Source organism: Pholcus phalangioides, unplaced genomic scaffold (genome assembly GCF_987345545.1).
Source record: "Pholcus phalangioides strain wild (caught in Gottingen) unplaced genomic scaffold, Ppha-v1.0 ptg000012l_1, whole genome shotgun sequence".
Classification (NCBI taxonomy): Eukaryota; Metazoa; Arthropoda; class Arachnida; order Araneae; family Pholcidae; genus Pholcus; species Pholcus phalangioides.
The window spans coordinates 15,106,375-15,124,161 of record NW_028301605.1 but is presented as its reverse complement, the minus strand read 5'-3'; the positions used below and the strand labels follow the sequence as shown (position 1 = coordinate 15,124,161).

General features: G+C 40.7%; 2 protein-coding genes and 1 non-coding gene across 4 annotated transcripts in view; 2 read left to right on the top strand and 1 right to left on the bottom strand.

Annotated features, from left to right (window-relative positions):
- LOC149079639 (TBC1 domain family member 2B-like) overlaps positions 1-17,787 on the bottom strand; it is a 109,240-nt gene that overhangs the window by 36,331 nt on the left and 55,122 nt on the right. The window lies entirely within an intron of this gene.
- Positions 1-17,787, top strand: part of LOC149079640 (uncharacterized) — a 67,671-nt gene that overhangs the window by 21,620 nt on the left and 28,264 nt on the right. The window lies entirely within an intron of this gene.
- Positions 3,759-3,831, top strand: TRNAK-CUU (transfer RNA lysine (anticodon CUU)). The gene has a single exon. It is a non-coding gene; the product is annotated as a tRNA-Lys (tRNA).

Sequence of the window (17,787 nt, the reverse complement as noted above, 5' to 3'; positions counted from 1 at the left end):
ACTGAGTGTCATTTTGTTATGCAAATTTAAAAAACAAAATCAATAGACGCATGCATGAATGAACGCCAGGACTTATCCGGTTGCCAAGATCTCTTCCAGCCCAGCTTCGTGGCAGAGTCTGGAACAAAAAGCGTGTACCTTATAGTCTGAGTGCGTATCAAGTGTTGTGTCTGATTTTTAAATGTTGCCTCTATATTTGAAGTTGTGAGTGAAGCGTAATGATTGAATATAGTTAAATCCCGTTTTAACGAACACCGTTACAGCGAAAATCTCGTTTTAACGAAAACTATTCTAATACCCCCAGATACGTTTACATAAGAATAACGCAAAAACCTGGAATTCCTTTATAACGAAGTTTCGTTATAACCAAGTGATTTCTCCGGTCTCTTGGAGTTCGTTATAACGGGATTCGACCGTATTTGCACCTTTTTAGGCCCGTTGCAGAAAAGTAATGTATTCGACACAGTATCACACCCAGGCGCGGAAGAGAGAGGAGGAAGGTACCTTTAGCTTCGAATGGAGTGGAGGCAAACATCTTCAGCTGTGAATGAAGCAGCGGTAGATCTCTTCAGCTGCAAATGGGCAGACATCTTCAGATTCAAATAGAGCCCACATCTAAAGCTGCGAATGGGCCGAGGCAGATATCATTCAAATAGAGCTGAGGCAGATATCTTCAGCTTCGAACGGAGCGGAAGCAGCTACGAAAGGAGGGCAGACAGCCTTCTTCAGTTGTGAATAGAGCGGAGGTAGACATCTTCAGCTGCGAATGGGCCGAGGCAGATATCTTCAGATTAAAATAGAGCTAAGGCAGACATCTTCAGCTGTGAATAGAGCGGAGGCAGACATCTTCAGCTGTGAATAGAGCGGAGGCAGATATCTTCAGCTGCGAACGGAGCGGAAGCAGACAACTTCAGCAGCGAACAGGCAGGCGAATCCAGGGCGATGCGTCGGGAAAACAAACGACTTATTTTGTAGGTGCTTTGAACCATTCCGTATTTTAAGGGACAGACAAATTTTCTTGTCATATTATCCGGCTCTTGGGAGAGGCGATCGCCGCTCCCCCCCTTCCCACGTGAATCCGCGCTTGATCACGCCCCTGGACTTTCAGTGCTTCACCCCCGAAAGCTGTCAACCAACAGAACATTCAGATAATTCCAAAAGTTATACTTCAAGTAAAACATTCTCAGCTCAATGATTATATCGATTCCCCCCCCCCCCGGACAATTTTTAAAAAAATCTTTTTCGAATACATATCTACATGCTCGATTTATTATCAGAACTGGACGCCGTTATCATTATGAATTCACGAGAATCTTCGACTTTGATTCAAGACACCGTACATGAAACTTGGCTGTTGTTTTTTTTTTGTTTTTTCCTTCTCTTTGTTCTGATTTACGAACGCGAGACTCTCGTATAAGAGAAATTTATCTTGCTGCTCCAGCCGCTACATACAAACATAAAATATTTCCAGAAACTAGTGCGAATACTTAAAGCGAGACAAATATTCAAGTATATAAAAGAAAACTTTTCGCAATTCGTTAGATTCTCTCTCTCTCTCTCCAGAAAAGAGAGTTTTCTACCGGAAAGTTTCGCTTCTCCAAGTATTCGTTATATTTGATAACGAATATGTTCTTATTTTATTATTTTTGGAACAATGCTTTCTTCGGGACCGATTATTATTAAAGAAAAAGACGAACGAGGAGAGAAAAGTTCCGAAAAATCTTATTCTTTTTTTTTTTTTGCACCTTATTCCACTCATTGTTTTTCTTTGGAAATTTCTTTCTGTTTGAAGGGGAAAACAAATAGAGAAAATATAAAGAAAGCTTCTTTACGCTAGTTTTTATCACAAAAATATATTTTTTCTTAAATCTTTTTCTTTTTCCTAGAGCAAGAAAGTAACAAAAAAGTCATGGTTAAATAAAAATACTTTTTTTTTCTTCTTCTTTTATAGTTAATTTTATTGAAATTCCTAAGAAAATATTAGTTGAGTAAATAGTTTTTTACAGGAATGTAGGAAAATTCACAAGTTTGAGATTGGATTTTTTTTGGTTTTTTGATAAATTATAATTAAAAACATTATCCAGATATTAAAAAAAATTGTGTTGACGCATTTCAAGCAAGCTAATGAATAAATATTCGCCGGGGGGGGGGGAGGGATTGTGTGTACAGAATTCAATGTGATCAATATTTTGGATTAATTAGCGAATCCTACGAAATGGGATTTTTCAATTTTCTCTTTTTTTTTTTTTTTCCAAAGATTGTAAAATTAATAAATTTTATACGTCCATTATAACTACGCACTATTTATTCGCGATTTTTAATTGGAGCATCACGGAGATTTCAATTGGAGCATCATGGATTTTCAATTGGGGGCAAGAGCATCAGAGGCGGCACGAGCTTACCTGCCGCAGGTTTTTACGGCCCGGTGCTATCACACCCTTCGCAGCCGCCGCCAGGGCCGTCTTAAGAGCATCATGGGCCCCCGGGCCATGTGGTTTTTCTGAGGCCCTACCTTGGATATTATAGAAAATTTCAACAGTATCTCATTTTTTATGAGGCCCGGGTGGGCCCATGCGTTAAGACGACATTGGCCGCCGCTCAAGTCCGGTCCTGGCCCTAGCACAGTAAATTACGCATTCAGGCAAAACCTGAAAGGTTCAAACCATGGGGGGGGGGGGGGGACTAATCAACGAATTGTTGTTTTGTGAACGGACGAACGTCCACCTTTCCGCTCTCCCGCTTATGCCAATACTACAATTTTTTTTTACCGAACACCCCCACCCCCCCTCCCCAGTATCCACCTATGGTTCGAACCCTGGCGACAGGCACGTCATCACAGCCTTTTCGGATAGAATAGGCTTTAAAGGTCACCACTGTCTAATGAAAAGTTGCATTTTGGTTTAAATAACGACTGAATAAAATTGTTGAACATAGGCGGAATAATAGAATAGAATTGTAAGTCTGTAGGGCACGCTGATGATGTTAGTTCACATATACATTAGATAAGACGACTACACCTTTGACGATGGGGGGGGGGGGGGCAATGCCCCTCCACGACGCCTCCGCCCACGAAATCAAATTTACTGGTCAGAATATTCCAGCCATAACACTATAAATGTTATAGGAGCAATGAAGCCAAATATTTTATAGCAGTGTTTCCCAAAGTGGGTAATATCGCCCTCCCCCCCTTGCATGGGCGGAGACACCGGAGGGCGGGGCGTAGGGGGCACCCCATCGTCAAAGGTGGAGTCGACTGATCTAATGTATATATGAATTGGCATCATCATCATCTTGCCCCCCCCCCAGCAATACTGACCGTGCCCCCCAGACTTCCAAGCCTATCTTGGCCTATACCCCCCTGGGGGCTTAGAAGCTCGGGGTTTAGTATAGGATCCCATGGGCTGACTTGAGCTGGGGGGGGGGGGGACGATGAGGAGAAAAAAATTTTGAAGGGGTGGGGACGATGGAACTAAAAGTTTGGGGAACTATGATTTTATAGAAAAAAAAGTGAAATTTTTGTAGGAGAAAAAAAAAGGATGCTTTATCAAGGACTCCTTGAAAAAAAAAAGTAATTAATGGCTTGGAATTGAATTCAATTATAGTTAGTCATTCAAACATTGAACAATTCCCGCCATGGATTAAAAAAATACGTGTATTTCCATGCATTTGAGTGCGGAAGAACTAACTGATCACCTACAAATGTATCATTTATTATTATCTTTTTCATTATATCGTATATTAACGGTTCCCGAAACGTCGCCCGGCTAGCTCAGTCGGTAGAGCATGAGACTCTTAATCTCAGGGTCGTGGGTTCGAGCCCCACGTTGGGCGAAGATTTTTTTTTTTTTTCCCCTTGCGTACAACGAAAGAATTTCAATCTGAAGATAACAGAAAATAGAAATCAAAGGAATTTTTTCAATGGTAATTAAAAAAAAAAAAATTTTAATAAATTTTTCTATTAATTTTTTTTGTTTCCGAAGTTATTACAGATGGTTGCTTAATGAGAGAGGTGATAAAAAAAAAAAAAATTCCATGGACATTCGATGGATGAATTTGGTGGGAAGTACAGTAGAGCATCGATTATTCGAAACAATTGGGGACTGGGAGGAGGGGGGGGGGTGTTCGGATAACCGATCATTCACGGGAAAAAAAATTGTACCGATGTCACAGGAACAATATGAAACGACGAAACAGTGATATTAAACACAAAATTGCACATATTTTGTATCATGTCTTACAAACAACACAGAGAACTGACTAGTCGGTCTAGTTTGACAGGTTCAAAATGGTCATTAAAGTATCGCCTAAAGTTTAAGAAAAGTAGGTCCAAAATTTTCTTTTGATTCACTAAAGCACTAGCGGCGGAACTTCTACATAGCGCCTCAAATTTGAATTTGCCGACTGGAACGGTTTCGTTTGATTGGCATTCGGATAATCGATGCTCTACTGCAGTGTTTCTTAACCTTTCTTTGCCCGCCTTTGAACCATATATTTTTCCTCGTGGCTCCCATGTCTTACCCAGAGTTTTCGACCCTCATCTAGAAGCAAGATTCTTTATACAGATTGAATTGATTTTTTCAGTGAATTTATACTGAACGAAAATTTTGCAAATAAGATTGGTCTCGAGACCACTGGCCTAGAATTTATTGAGCTCCCCGCTTGTCCGAGTTCTATTCAGGGCCGTCTCAACATTATGAGCGCCTTAGGCAAAGTGATGCTCAGCCTACATATTTCCAATTTATTTTCAATATTTATTGTACTATACAAAATATAAGGTGGGGTCACTTATGGACATGACCCCTCACAAGAGTGGGACTGACAGAGCTGCAGCCTGATATGGTTTTCATCATTTTTGTTTTTCACGCTATAAATTTAATATAGAGGAGGGGTCTGTGAAAAATCTAGCCGAGGGCCTGCGAAAAACCCCATCCTAGGGAACCTGCTGCAAAATGTAGGCGGTGAGGAACGGGTGGGTCCATGCCCAAAGACGGCCCTGGTTTTATGGGTGGCTTTGTTGGATTCTGTAAGTGTATGGTCACTAATATAAAAGCTGTATTTCTTTCCCCCCCCCCCCCTTAATTTTTCTTCTCAGCTCTCTACAGCCCTCCAAACCACCTGTCATGGCCAATTTCTCCATTTTCTTCCGTGGCCCCCCTTGAAGTATCCCAGTACCACTAGGGGGGGCCATATGGCCCCCGGTTGAGAACCACTGCTCTACTGTATCCGGCCTTACAAAAAAGGATCAATCAAACGAGGTATGTGGCGGCGGACGATGCTTCAGAAAGAAAGCACCGGATTTTTCCTCTTCTACTGTAAATTGGAGTAAACAAGGAAAAAATAAGTCCCCCCCCCCCCCCCCCATATATATATATTTTTTTGTCCTAGCAAACGTGCTGAAACTGGGAAATGCGATGTCACACAAGCGAAGAAGAGAAAACACAGCTAAAAAACCATACAGATAGATAAACACGGAAGAACTGGACCAATTCCAAAAACCAAAGTTAACCAATGACTGACAACCAGTTTCTCCCGAAAAAGAGATTTTCATTTCGGTGGTGGTGGTGTGTTGTTAGAATAGATGATACACGGGCAGATCCATCGCGGCAAACAAACCCGTAGCCGGTCAATTTGTCGCAATCAACTTGTCGCGCTCAACTCGTCGCGCATCAATTTGTCGCAGTGCCAATTCGTCGCGATACAAATTCGTCGCGGTACAAATTCGTCGCAGAGCCAATTCGTCGCGGTACAAATTCGTCGCAGAGCCAATTCGTCGCAGAGCCAATTCGTCGCGGTACAAATTCGTCGCAGAGCCAATTCGTCGCGGTACAAATTCATCGCAGAGCCAATTCGTCGCGGTACAAATTCGTCGCGGTACAAATTCGTCGCAGTGACAATTTGTCGTGTAACCAATTCGTCGGGACGTCAATTTATCGCAGAGTCAACTCGTCACGCGATCTGCATGTAGGTTTTTTGTCTCATACGTGAAAAAATAAACATGAAGAAAAGTTTTTTTCCATCAAGAAATGCACACAGTTTACTAAATTTTTTTTTTTGTCATTTCGAAAAAAATCATCGAAATTACATCGAAATTAAAATTACAATTGATATTAATGTTTTATTATTTAATTATTGTAAATGTTAAAAAAATCATTTTTTCTATGATAAAATTTTAAAATTCTGTAAAAAAATGTCGGTGTTTATGATATTCCCCAAATTACAGTACAGCGGAGGCTGTCTTTAAGTGTAAACTTGTATCTGTCCCATGTGGAATCGAGACTCCCACCAACATTAACCACTACAGTATCTCCACAAGAACCTGAAATAATTAATAATTTAATTTAATTAATATTTCATTTTCACCGGATAAGCCACACTTGTCGCTTTCTCTCGAGATTTCCATTACTCGTAGCGAGGGGTGTTGGGGCGCACACCGAGATGATAAATTGCGATCACATACATTTTCAAAATTTAATTTGCACCGGATAAGTTGCTCAAGTTAAAAACTCAAAAAATCCAACCAATAAAGTTCATAGGTTACATTCGAGCAAATGCAACCGATAATCTTATTGGTTGAATTTTTCAAGTTTTATAAAAGGACTTTTAGAACACTTTCATAGCGTAATGCTAGCCTTAGATATATTGTCGGTAAAAAATTCCTCAAAGATGTATTCCCTACATGGCAGATACATATTCAATAGTGAATTAGGGCCATTCAAGTATTACGTAAGCAGATTTTCAGCCATTTTTGACCCCCTCCCCCTTGTCAGCAAAAATCAGCAAAACACTGACCCCCATCCCCTCCCCCGTCAGCAAAATTTCACCAGCAGCTTAGAATATTTCATATCTTCAAAAAGGGGTGGTTGATGACGTAAGCGACCTTCAACCCCCCCCCCCCCCGCCATCAAAAGTCAACAAATCCGAAACTCCCTCCCCGATCCTGACGTAATACTTGAATGACCCCTTAGGCAAATTGTGCTTTGGGATGGGCATTGATCCTAATTTATCATCTTGGTGTGTTCCCGCAACACCCCTCGCTGCGAGAAATGGAGATCCCGCCAGAAAGCGGGAGTGCGGCTTATACGGTGAAAATTTAATTTTGAAAATTTATTTTATCGTAATTTATCATCTTGGTGTGTTCGCCCAACGCCCCTCGCTGCGAGAAATGGAGATCCCGCCAGAAAGCGGGAGTGCGGCTTATACGGTGAAAATTTAATTTTGAAAATTTATTTTATCGTAATTTATCATCTTGGTGTGTTCGCCCAACGCCCCTCGCTGCGAGAAATGGAGATCCCGCCAGAAAGCGGGAGTGCGGCTTATACGGTGAAAATTTAATTTTGAAAATTTATTTTATCGTAATTTATCATCTTGGTGTGTTCGCCCAACGCCCCTCGCTGCGAGAAATGGAGATCCCGCCAGAAAGCGGGAAGTGTGGCATGAATACCATGAAAACTGAATTTTGAAAATTTATTTGATCGGCGTACTGACTCTGCGACAAATTTGTACCGCGACGAACTGATTCTGCGACAAATTCGTACCGCGACGAACTGATTCTGCGACAAATTTGTACCGCGACGAACTGACTCTGCGACAAATTTGTACCGCGACGAAATGAGTCTGCGACAAATTTGCACCGCGACGAACTGACTCTGCGACAAATTTGTACCGCGACGAACTGACTCTGCGACAAATTTGTACCGCGACGAAATGAGTCTGCGACAAATTTGCACCGCGACGAACTGACTCTGCGACAAATTTGTACCGCGACGAACTGACTCTGCGACAAATTTGTACCGCGACGAGTTTGTAGCACGACGAATTGACGCTGCGACAAATTGATTGCGACGAATTGTCGCGCGACAAGTTGATCGCGACGAATTGACCTAGACCCAAACAAACCAGAGGAAAAATGTCTCGATAAACATGGATATTCGCCCCCACCACCGGATTCGATGATGGAAATCATGCCTGGGTAATGAAGTGCCAGGGAGAATGAACGCATTTTAACTCTTCAAAAAAACCCGAAAGTAGTCATAAATAAAAATAATGCCGAGACCTATTTTGGTTCACAAAAAAAAAAAAAAAACAATTCAAAGAATCTTGGATTTTTTCATCTTGTGTTGTTCGGCGGGTGGTTTTCAACTGCTTCTAGAGAGATATGAGGAAAAATCTCACTATTCCAACAGCTTCAGAAATTTTCAGATACACATCGGACAGGTTGATGATGGATGTGTTTTCACAAAACGCGGGCTTTTTTTTTTGATTGACTGTAATTCTTTTCTTCAGTCATTGCATGATCTGTCACGGAACATCTTGGAAGGAGGTCGGGTGAGTGTCAAGCCGAGTTTTTGCCTGACCAACACACCAATGCAACTTTCAAGTAAAAATATCCAAGACTGCGAAAAAGTAAAAGTTTGTTATAACGATAGTTCACTATCACACGAGGAAAACTGTCGATATAATCAGAGGCGGATTTGTCACTCTTGTGGTCTCACTGACTTGCACTGGTGCTCTCTAGGACATTCTTTTGGTCACTCAATGCTTGCAAACTCTTTTGGTCACTCAATGCTTGCAAACTCTTTTGGTCACTCAATGCTTGCAAACTCTTTTGGTCACTCAATGCTTGCAAACTCTTTTGGTCACTCAATGCTTGCAAACTCTTTTGGTCACTCAATGTTTGCAAACTCTTTTGGTTTGTCGCCTGTGGCTACATAAAATTTGCTGCCCTTCTCCCGTTCCAGTCATTCTTTCGGTCACTCACATTCTCAAGCATTTTGTTATTCTTTTGGCCTTTTAGCGGTAGGTCACTCTAGGTTCACACTAACCTAAGTGACTTAGTGACTGCCTTAGTGACTTGATTCACACCAGATCAATAAGTCACTCCCATGCTTACACACTCTATAATTCCTTCTTTTGGTCACTCACCGACCAGGTCTCTGGCTCTTTCTTTTCATCATTCTTGTATAGCCTACTCTTTTGGTCACTCACATGCTTGCAAACTCTTTTGGTCCCTCACTGACCTGTACCGGTGCTCTCTAGGTCGTTCTTTTGGTCATTAATGTGCTCTTGCACACTGTTCAGCCACTCATATGCTTGCAAACTCTTTCGGTCACTCTTTTGCTCGCTCACTGACCAGGTCATTCGCTCTCTAGGCCAATTTTTTTCGTCATTCACATGCTTGCAATCTCTGACATTTCACTTGACCTGCTCACGTACTATTTAGGTCATTCTTTTGGTCATTCACATGCTTTCATATGGTTTTGGCCACTTTTTCAGTCACTCACCAACCGGTCTCCCCCTTTCTCTCTGTATACCAATCGTTTGGTCATTCATATTCGTTTTACACTGTTTTGGGAATTCATGTGCTTGCAAATCTTTTAGATCCCTGTTCTGGTCGTTCATCGACTTATCTGCTAATTTTAGGTCACTCGCACTGACCTAGTGCCTCACTCTCTAAATAATTTTCTCTAGGTCAGTATTTCCAAACCTTTTCGATGTCAGAGACCTTTTGAGCAACCGGATCTCCTGCAGTGAAACTCAATTAAGAAAAATTGATGACAGATGGCAGCACTACACACAACAAACTTCACGTTAGGTTCACAACAGGTACCAAATCCTTAGAAGTTCCGCACAGGAATGTGGACGAGGTGCACGTGTGTTTAAGTAGTAGTGAAAGTCATTGCTTCACGGACCCTCTGCAGCGAAGGTCAATTTTGAGCCACCACCCACCTCCATAAAATCCAAACCGTATTGTTTTTTTAATAATTTTCATATGCTAAAAAAATTGAACAAAAAACAATTTTACAGAAGTAAATGTGCCATGGCAGTAAATGAAACCCACGGACCCTTACCATCGCGCGGCGGCACGATGATGATGTCAGTTCATATATAGAGCGGACGACTCCATCTTTGACGCTGGGGAGGCAATGCCCCCCCCCCCCAGCATATCTCCACCCATTACCCTTACTCATACACCCCACCCCGCAGGATCATGAGTAAACATTGTAATGGGTAATATAATGAGTAACTAACCGCAGATCATAGTTTTAAAAGCACTGCTCCAGGCAGAGGTAGATTTATTGTTTCACCGCCTGTGGGCTACACGAATTTGACGCCGTTCTGTTACTCCACTAATTTTCTTGACCACTCATTTCCCAAGTTTTCCATTCCTTTGAACGAGCTGCCCTGGGCTATAGGAGAGAAGAGATATATTATACCCTTATACTTCCTCTAAGCAGGGCCGTCTTAAGAAGATCATGGGCCTCCGGGCCAATTGATTTTTCTGAGGCCCTACCAAACAATTCTCGCAAATTTCAACCAGATCTCATTTCTGTGAGGGCCCCTCTTCGCTTGAGGCCCCCCGGGCCGTGCCCTAGTGGACTCTCATGCCTTAAGACGGCACTGCCCAAGGGTTCTCAACCGGTGCTCTACGGAGCCCCAAGGGCTATGTGTGCACATCCCAGGGGCTCCGCGGCGACTCGAGGAAAACAATATAAATCAGTAAATTTGATAGATGAATAAATAAAAGAGGCCTAAAAGGTTCTGCCATAAAAATTATGTACAAGAAAGGGCTCCTCGACTCAAACAGGGCTCTGCCATAGAAATTATATACTGGATAGGGCTCCGCGAGTCAAAAAAAGGTTGAGAACCGCTGCTCTAAGGCTATGCCCCACTAAGCCTGGAAGTCTCGCCAAGTACTGGTTTGCTTCTTCTGATGCGAGACAAACAGCTGACGAAACTTTTTCACCGTCAATTTATCTCTCTTCATCAATAGTTCTTCAAGGTAAAAATTCTCCACATTCTCTTCGGGTTCCCACGCAGTTGATTTATCTCATAAGGCAGAAGTCCTAGAAGATGAGTGACCCATTCCTTCTTTCGTAGCGAAACACGGCGAGGTTGTAGCTCGGAGAGGACTCCAGAGACATATCATCACTCATTTCGAACCTCTGCATCAGATTTTGAAACACTCGGCTTGGATTTTTTAATGTTTTCAAACTGGTTCCTCCCATTTGATCGGGATTCTAACTCAATTTTCAGTTTCTGGATTTCTAGTCCCAGTCGATGCTCTTCCGTCGCGTCTTTCCTCCGCTGCTCCTCGATTTCATCTTTCCTCCTCTGCTTTTCCTTTCTATCACTTGACTTAGGTCACATGGTCAGTTAGGGTTGCACCATGCGAGTTCCTTTTTGAGCCTTGTGAGCCGGATGTGAAACGGAGATTTCCAGTGGCTTTGGTTGTGAGTGGCCAAGGTTTTTTTTTATATTATACTAGCTATAATATCCAGCGCTGCCCGGGTTTTCTTCAATTACTGGGAGGATCCAGGAAATATTGCTGCCCGACAATTTTTTTTTGCCCATTTCGGGCATTTGCTCTGCTCTGATGAACTTTTAAAGTAGCCTATGGTTGAATCCCGGTCCTGTTTTGTATATATGCAAAATTTGGCGATGATCGATCTGAAATTGCAGATTTGTACAAAGAACAAACATATATACATACTTCCACATCTATCTATATATATAAAATTGATTTTGTTTGTTTTTTTGTGTGTGTGTTCTCTATACAAATCTACAATTTTAGATCGATCATCGCCAAATTTTGCGTATACACCAAATGGAACCCGACTTGAACGATAGGCTACTTTAAAATTTCGTCAGAGCAGGGCAACAATGGTTTTTGGACCTCAACGATCACTCTCGGAACGTTTACTTTAGTTACCGTGGTTCTCTAGCAATGCGTTTCAGACGTGTATAATGGTTTGTCACTTCTTTAATGCTGCCAGTATATATTTACAATAGTTTATGCGTTTATAATGGTTTTTGCCACTTTTTTCAATCCTCCCAGTAATAAAAGCCTTTTGAATAGACACCATCAGCAGTACTTTGAGGGTAAGGCAAAGGATGATCTCCATAGAAATCAGTGTTAAAATTGTCGATTTTACTGTAGAAATGCGGAAATTTAGTGAGGTTTTCCGCCACATCAATAATTTTAAAAAATGTATTGAATTTTCGATTTTTGAAATATTGAGTTCGCTTAGAGCAGTGTTTCTCAACCGCCGGGCCGTGGCCCAGTTCCGGGCCCTGACCTCATTCATACCGGGCCGCGAATGATCAGCCGTTTCATTTTTCCTCATTCATTTGCCGTTGGTCTTGTGTTTGACTGGGAATGAAACTAGGCCGTGGGCTTGCCAAGGTTGAGAACCACTGGCTTAGAGATACGAAGCCCAGAAAATTAAATATGAAGTAATTAGCCCCGGACCTACTTTTGAGTTGGATATTTATGCAATAACATTGATTTCAACTTTTTATTTCTATCCTCTCAATCATGAAAATTAATGTCTTTTAATATTCAACTTCATCAATTCATATAGTTTAGGTTTTTTAAAAATTAATTATGGGCCCGTAAAGTAGATCGAAGAAATTCCACAGCTTTAATTAAGCATTTTTGGAAGCAGAAACAGGTAGATACATAACGTGAAGTTCAGGGGGGTGGGGGGGGGGGAATCGAAATACCTATCGGCCCTCAAAAAAGGAAAAAAAAAACGATTCATTTTTGTTTCTTTAATATAGATTTGTTTCTTTCGAGAGTCGCGCAGGAAGGCCTCATATTGGTTACCGTAGACACGGTTTGTATGTTTCTCAAAGAAAGAGGGAGATATCACGTGATCCAAAAAGCCTCATTGAAGAAAACCCGTGCAGCGCCGGGTTTATAATAGCTAGTTTATATATAAGATTCCTTTTTCGGGTGAGTGTGAACACGTCTTAATTATATAAAGTATGTTTAAATATCGAGTAAGCCATTAAAAATCTATGTATATTGCGGCGCATACGTAATTCTTTCATGTTTTTATTGTGTTATTATCAGGCCCGTAGAAAGAAATTTCGTTCGGGGGGGTGTCTGCCCCCCCCCCGTCCGCCTTGGTTGTTATGATTTGATTACACAATTTGAGCGAGTTCATTCATTGCGTAAAGAAATTTTAATTTAATTACTTAATTTTATAATATGTCGTGACACAGCCAGCGACAATATGTTACTAGGATAAGATAAATACATTTGAGAGCAGGTACTAGCCACCAAGTATTCAAGTTGTCTCCAACACGTACAAGCAAAAATCTTGGTTACTTTGATCAATGTACAATTGCAATTACATGAAATTTTAATTTCATTTTTGATGGCTGATTTATCCGAGGACCTTTACTAATATCGAACTTTCATTAGTTTTCAATATACAAACTAACTTAACGTTGTAAAATGACAATATTGAATTCTTCCTCGCTTAACTGGATATTGTATGCTGGAATCGTTGATACCCGATTAAGCGGGGCCGACTGTACATACCCCGGACAAATTGATGAATGTGTTTTCAAAAAAAGGCGGGCTTTTTTGATTGGCTGTAATTATTTTTTTCGATCACTGCATGATGTATCACGGAACGTTTTGGAATAAGGTCAAGTATCTCGCTGGGGTTTTTGACAGACCAACACCAATGCAACTCCAATTAAAAAATATTCAAAACAGCGTACCGTAATACTCAGATGAAAAATACAGTGAAACTTTGCTACAACGACACCCGATATAACGATGAATCCCTCTACAACGATATTTTTTCTTGCTTGGTCTACTGCCTGCCTGTCGTCTAATGTTAAATTCCTCTTGATACGATATCCTTTATTACGATAAATCTTTCTGTAATGATATTTTTTGACGATATTCTGAAACCGCTACAATAATATTATTTATAGATTACTCAAAATCACCTTCGATATCTTTTTTTAATTTGTCATCAGTGTTTGCTCTTTCGAGGGTTTTTAATAACATCGGTATTTTGCGTTTTCTACCGTCTAAATGAAGTTGGCGTGAAGCTATTTTTTGTGTACTACACAAAAGTATTGTGCGGTAAATCACTTTACAGTGTGGAACGACTAACTGAATTTATTAATCAACTAAACAATTATAATTTTTTCGCTGCGAATAAATACTTAGGAAAGCATTTCATGGTGTGTAGTACTAATAACGCCAATTCAGAAGCGATGCTAACAACAGCATGAATTTTGGGACGACTGATGACAATGCTTACCTATCGACATAACGCGCGATAACCTCTCTACAACGATATTTTTTCAGATTCCACAGCATCGTCACATCGAGGTTTCACTGTATATGATTCAAAAGTCAGTTGCGAAGTAAGTACTTCTGCTACTTGGGACCATAGATGGATACAAGGGGAAATCGGAGGGGGGGGGGGTGGCTGTCTCCCGTTCCCATAATATTTTGTATTACTTGCACAGGTGGGGCGGGGGGGGGGTTCAAAAATCCGCCCCCCCCCTCCCGTTCTAAGAACCTGCATCCGCTTATGATTTTGGGGAATGGATTAAATTCACATCCATTCACTGAAGGTATTTCATTTTCTGGATCGTATTAATTATGCCATAACGACCGAGAGAAAACTCCATTGTGCTATTACGGCCGAGAGAGAGAGAGAGAGGCATAATTCGAATATTCTGTTCTCAGCAATTAAGCCATTAGAAGGTGTTTGCGTAGTAAGATATATACGAATGTACATGGATCCGACACCTAGCAGCCGTAGTTACGGCTTCATTGCCTATTATTTCTCAACGAGCTCCGTTCGGACTCCGCGAAAACACAGAACCATTTACTTAATATCCTATCCTAATATCACGTTAGCCACGTGGGGTGGTTTAAACTGAAAAGTCTCACGGACTCGTGCAAAGCACCACCGTACAAACTTCGTCCAGGAAATTCGGGGGGTATCCAATTCCATCCCATGCTCTCCTTCTCACCTCCATTTACGGTAATTACTTTTCTCACCATTTGCGTTCGAAAAGACAGATTACTGTAAAACTCACATTCAGTGCAACTCAAATACATACGGGGGTCCACTATTCGCATTCCAAAGACGTGCTATACGACAAGACTCGTTTCAAAAGCTTCGCATAACCCTTTCTGGAAACGTACGTACTTATGTAACAACTACGAGGAGGGGGGGGGGGGCAAGGAAACGTAAATTGTAAGGTTGTGGGAGAAATAGTGTAGAGGTTTATAGAGAAATGTTTCCAGAGAGGAGCTAGAAAAGGAAAGGGGGAGGGGGGTGTGCTTTGCCAAGAAAATCAATTACCGGCGGTGAAATATCGCCCAGGAACAGTCTCTTCCCAACTTCCAACCCCCATACACACACACACAGCAAACGCCACAAAGAACAGCAGAAAGCGTTAGTTTGAAATGGAAAAGCTACCGAACCGATAGGGAGGTTGGTTGCTGGTGCCACATTCCCACAACCTCCGGGGAATCAGGGAGTTTATCGAGATGAGAGCAATAACTCTTTTGGGAGTAGATCGGAGTGAAAGAAGTGGAGAAGATACGGCAAAAAAAAAAAAAAAACCCCTCCTAACTCTTCAAACCAAAAGAAGAGGCAAAATAAACGATTCTCCAACTCAACGTACTTCTTTGCCGAAGTAATTAAGTAATAACTTCATCACACACACTGATGTGCCTTCAGGTTAATCGGGAGAACCTTCGCAGCGAAAACACATACCGTAATAAGGGCTACTTTGCGCCAATCCTGGAAAAAGGTCGATTGTTCCCTAGTGGCTATTGTAATGAAAATTTCCAAGTGGTTTTGATTCTTCCCGACAGGAGACATTGTCGGACAACTCGTGTATTTGAGTAAGAGATATATCCGCTATTTCGATATCGTTACCCTATAGAGTACCCTGAAGTTTAGGGCCTTAAGTCTCCTAGCACATATGTGTTTAGGGCCTAAACACACCTGTGATAGTTGCTTTCACCTGGGATTTTTGTCTAGAAAAATCTGCATTTTTCTGTCAAAAACGAAGCAATTAGAAAGTCATACGTGCTAATTCGCAGACATAAAAAATCTGCAGTTTATCACGTGATGAAATATTTCGCACAGAAAAAAAACCGTCATAATAATAGAAGGGGGGAAACCGGGGATTTTCTTGGTTTGCCCAAAGTGACCATATGACCCGTTTTCCCAGGACGTCCCCGTATTGTTCGCAGTCCCGACTTCTTTAAAATAAAAATTTCACGTTTTTCCGTGTCTTTTGGAGAAACTGACCAACCGCAGTTTGGTAAGTTTTGTTGAGTATTTAAACACCTTCAAAAATGTGTGTTAAGCTTCGAGATTAAATCCGATGACTTCCGTCATTGCGTTTACATGAAAATGTGTTTAATCATAATGCATTGAATTCATTAGCAATACTCCAGTTGTGAATTCATTAGCAATACTCCAGTTGCACGAACTCCAGTTTTACGTTTTTCACTGTATTTGAGACATCAATTTTTTCTCTCAGTGATAGAGAACAACGATTGCACTAGAGCTGGCTATATTAAACAGCGTGGAATAATGTAAAATATAGGAGTACAATCCGCAATACATGATTTCAGATTATAAATAATAATAATTAATTTCAGTAGTAAATACTGTTTATTTGCATGTAGAAACTAATTGTCTTCTAAATCATACCTACAAAGTTGTAATTCACCGACTATTTATCATTATATGCTCGATATTCATTTGATAGTAATGTCCTGACCAAAACTGGGGCTACTTTGTACCACCAAAAAGTAGTGTAAAGCAATCCCAAAGTACTATTTTTACTTCGTTTTGGGCTTAATTCAGCTCAGTATCAATCCTATTCAAAACGAATATTGCTTGTATCTTGTTTTTTGATAAAATAATACCAAATTTCTTTCATATTAGTTGCTTCTTTTTTTACATGTTAAATGAGATGAGTTGTACTTATGGGAATTGTGATAATTTTTTTTCCATTGAAGACCGAAAAAATCCATTTCCTGTCAGTTTCCCGTAGTTCTGTGGTAACATAACAGCATGTATTAATATAATATAATAACACAATAATTTATTGTGGTAACACAATGAATTTTAAGTGGATCGACAGTGCTCCAAAGCATTGTCTTGCTAAGAAATAATATATGAGGTAGATTGCGAAGTAAGCCGATGGGTTACTTTGCAGCAATCTTAAAAAAAAGAATCATAAAAAATTAAAATAACAAAAAATGCGATGACTTTTTTTAATGGCAACAGACCTGTTCTCCCATCATCATAGAATATATATCAATACCATTTTGCAAAAATCATTAATCCCCTAATTAACTCAAAAACGGTGCAAAGTAGCTCCGTGTTATGGTCCCGGCTATGAAGTAAGGTCTGCTGCAATCCTCATCTAAATAGCTAAAGAGACAACGAACACGACTTGCTTGACTTATCAATTATAACTCACGTCACACTATTTACCGTAAAAGTTTAAGTCACTCCACTGAAAAGAACGTCATCGAAAATGTTCAGTCGATTATTTTCGAGGAAAATTCCTGTCACCACCAGAGAGAGAGAGAGAGAGAAAGAGGAAGAGTTATATAAGCCTTAACACAGTCTAAATAACTAACGTCTTACGGAGTTCACTCCAACAAAAGCAACAAAAATTACTCCGAGAGTTCGCGGAATCGACAGGAGTAATTGAATTATCTATGAAGATATTGAAATTTTTAAGGGAAATATCTTGCCGGAGAATTACTGGGGGACTTGTCGGAGAATTACTCACGATTTCTGAAGCTATCGGTGAGTTGCAAGAAATGAAATTGCGGTTAACTATACACATTTGCGGAACCACTGAAATATTTCATTTATATATACGATCTTGCAGCAACTTCGAAAATATTTAGGTATTACACGCCAAACCCTACGAAACGTACAACTGAATGACGTGGAAGCAGTTCACGAGAGCTTCACGCGACCG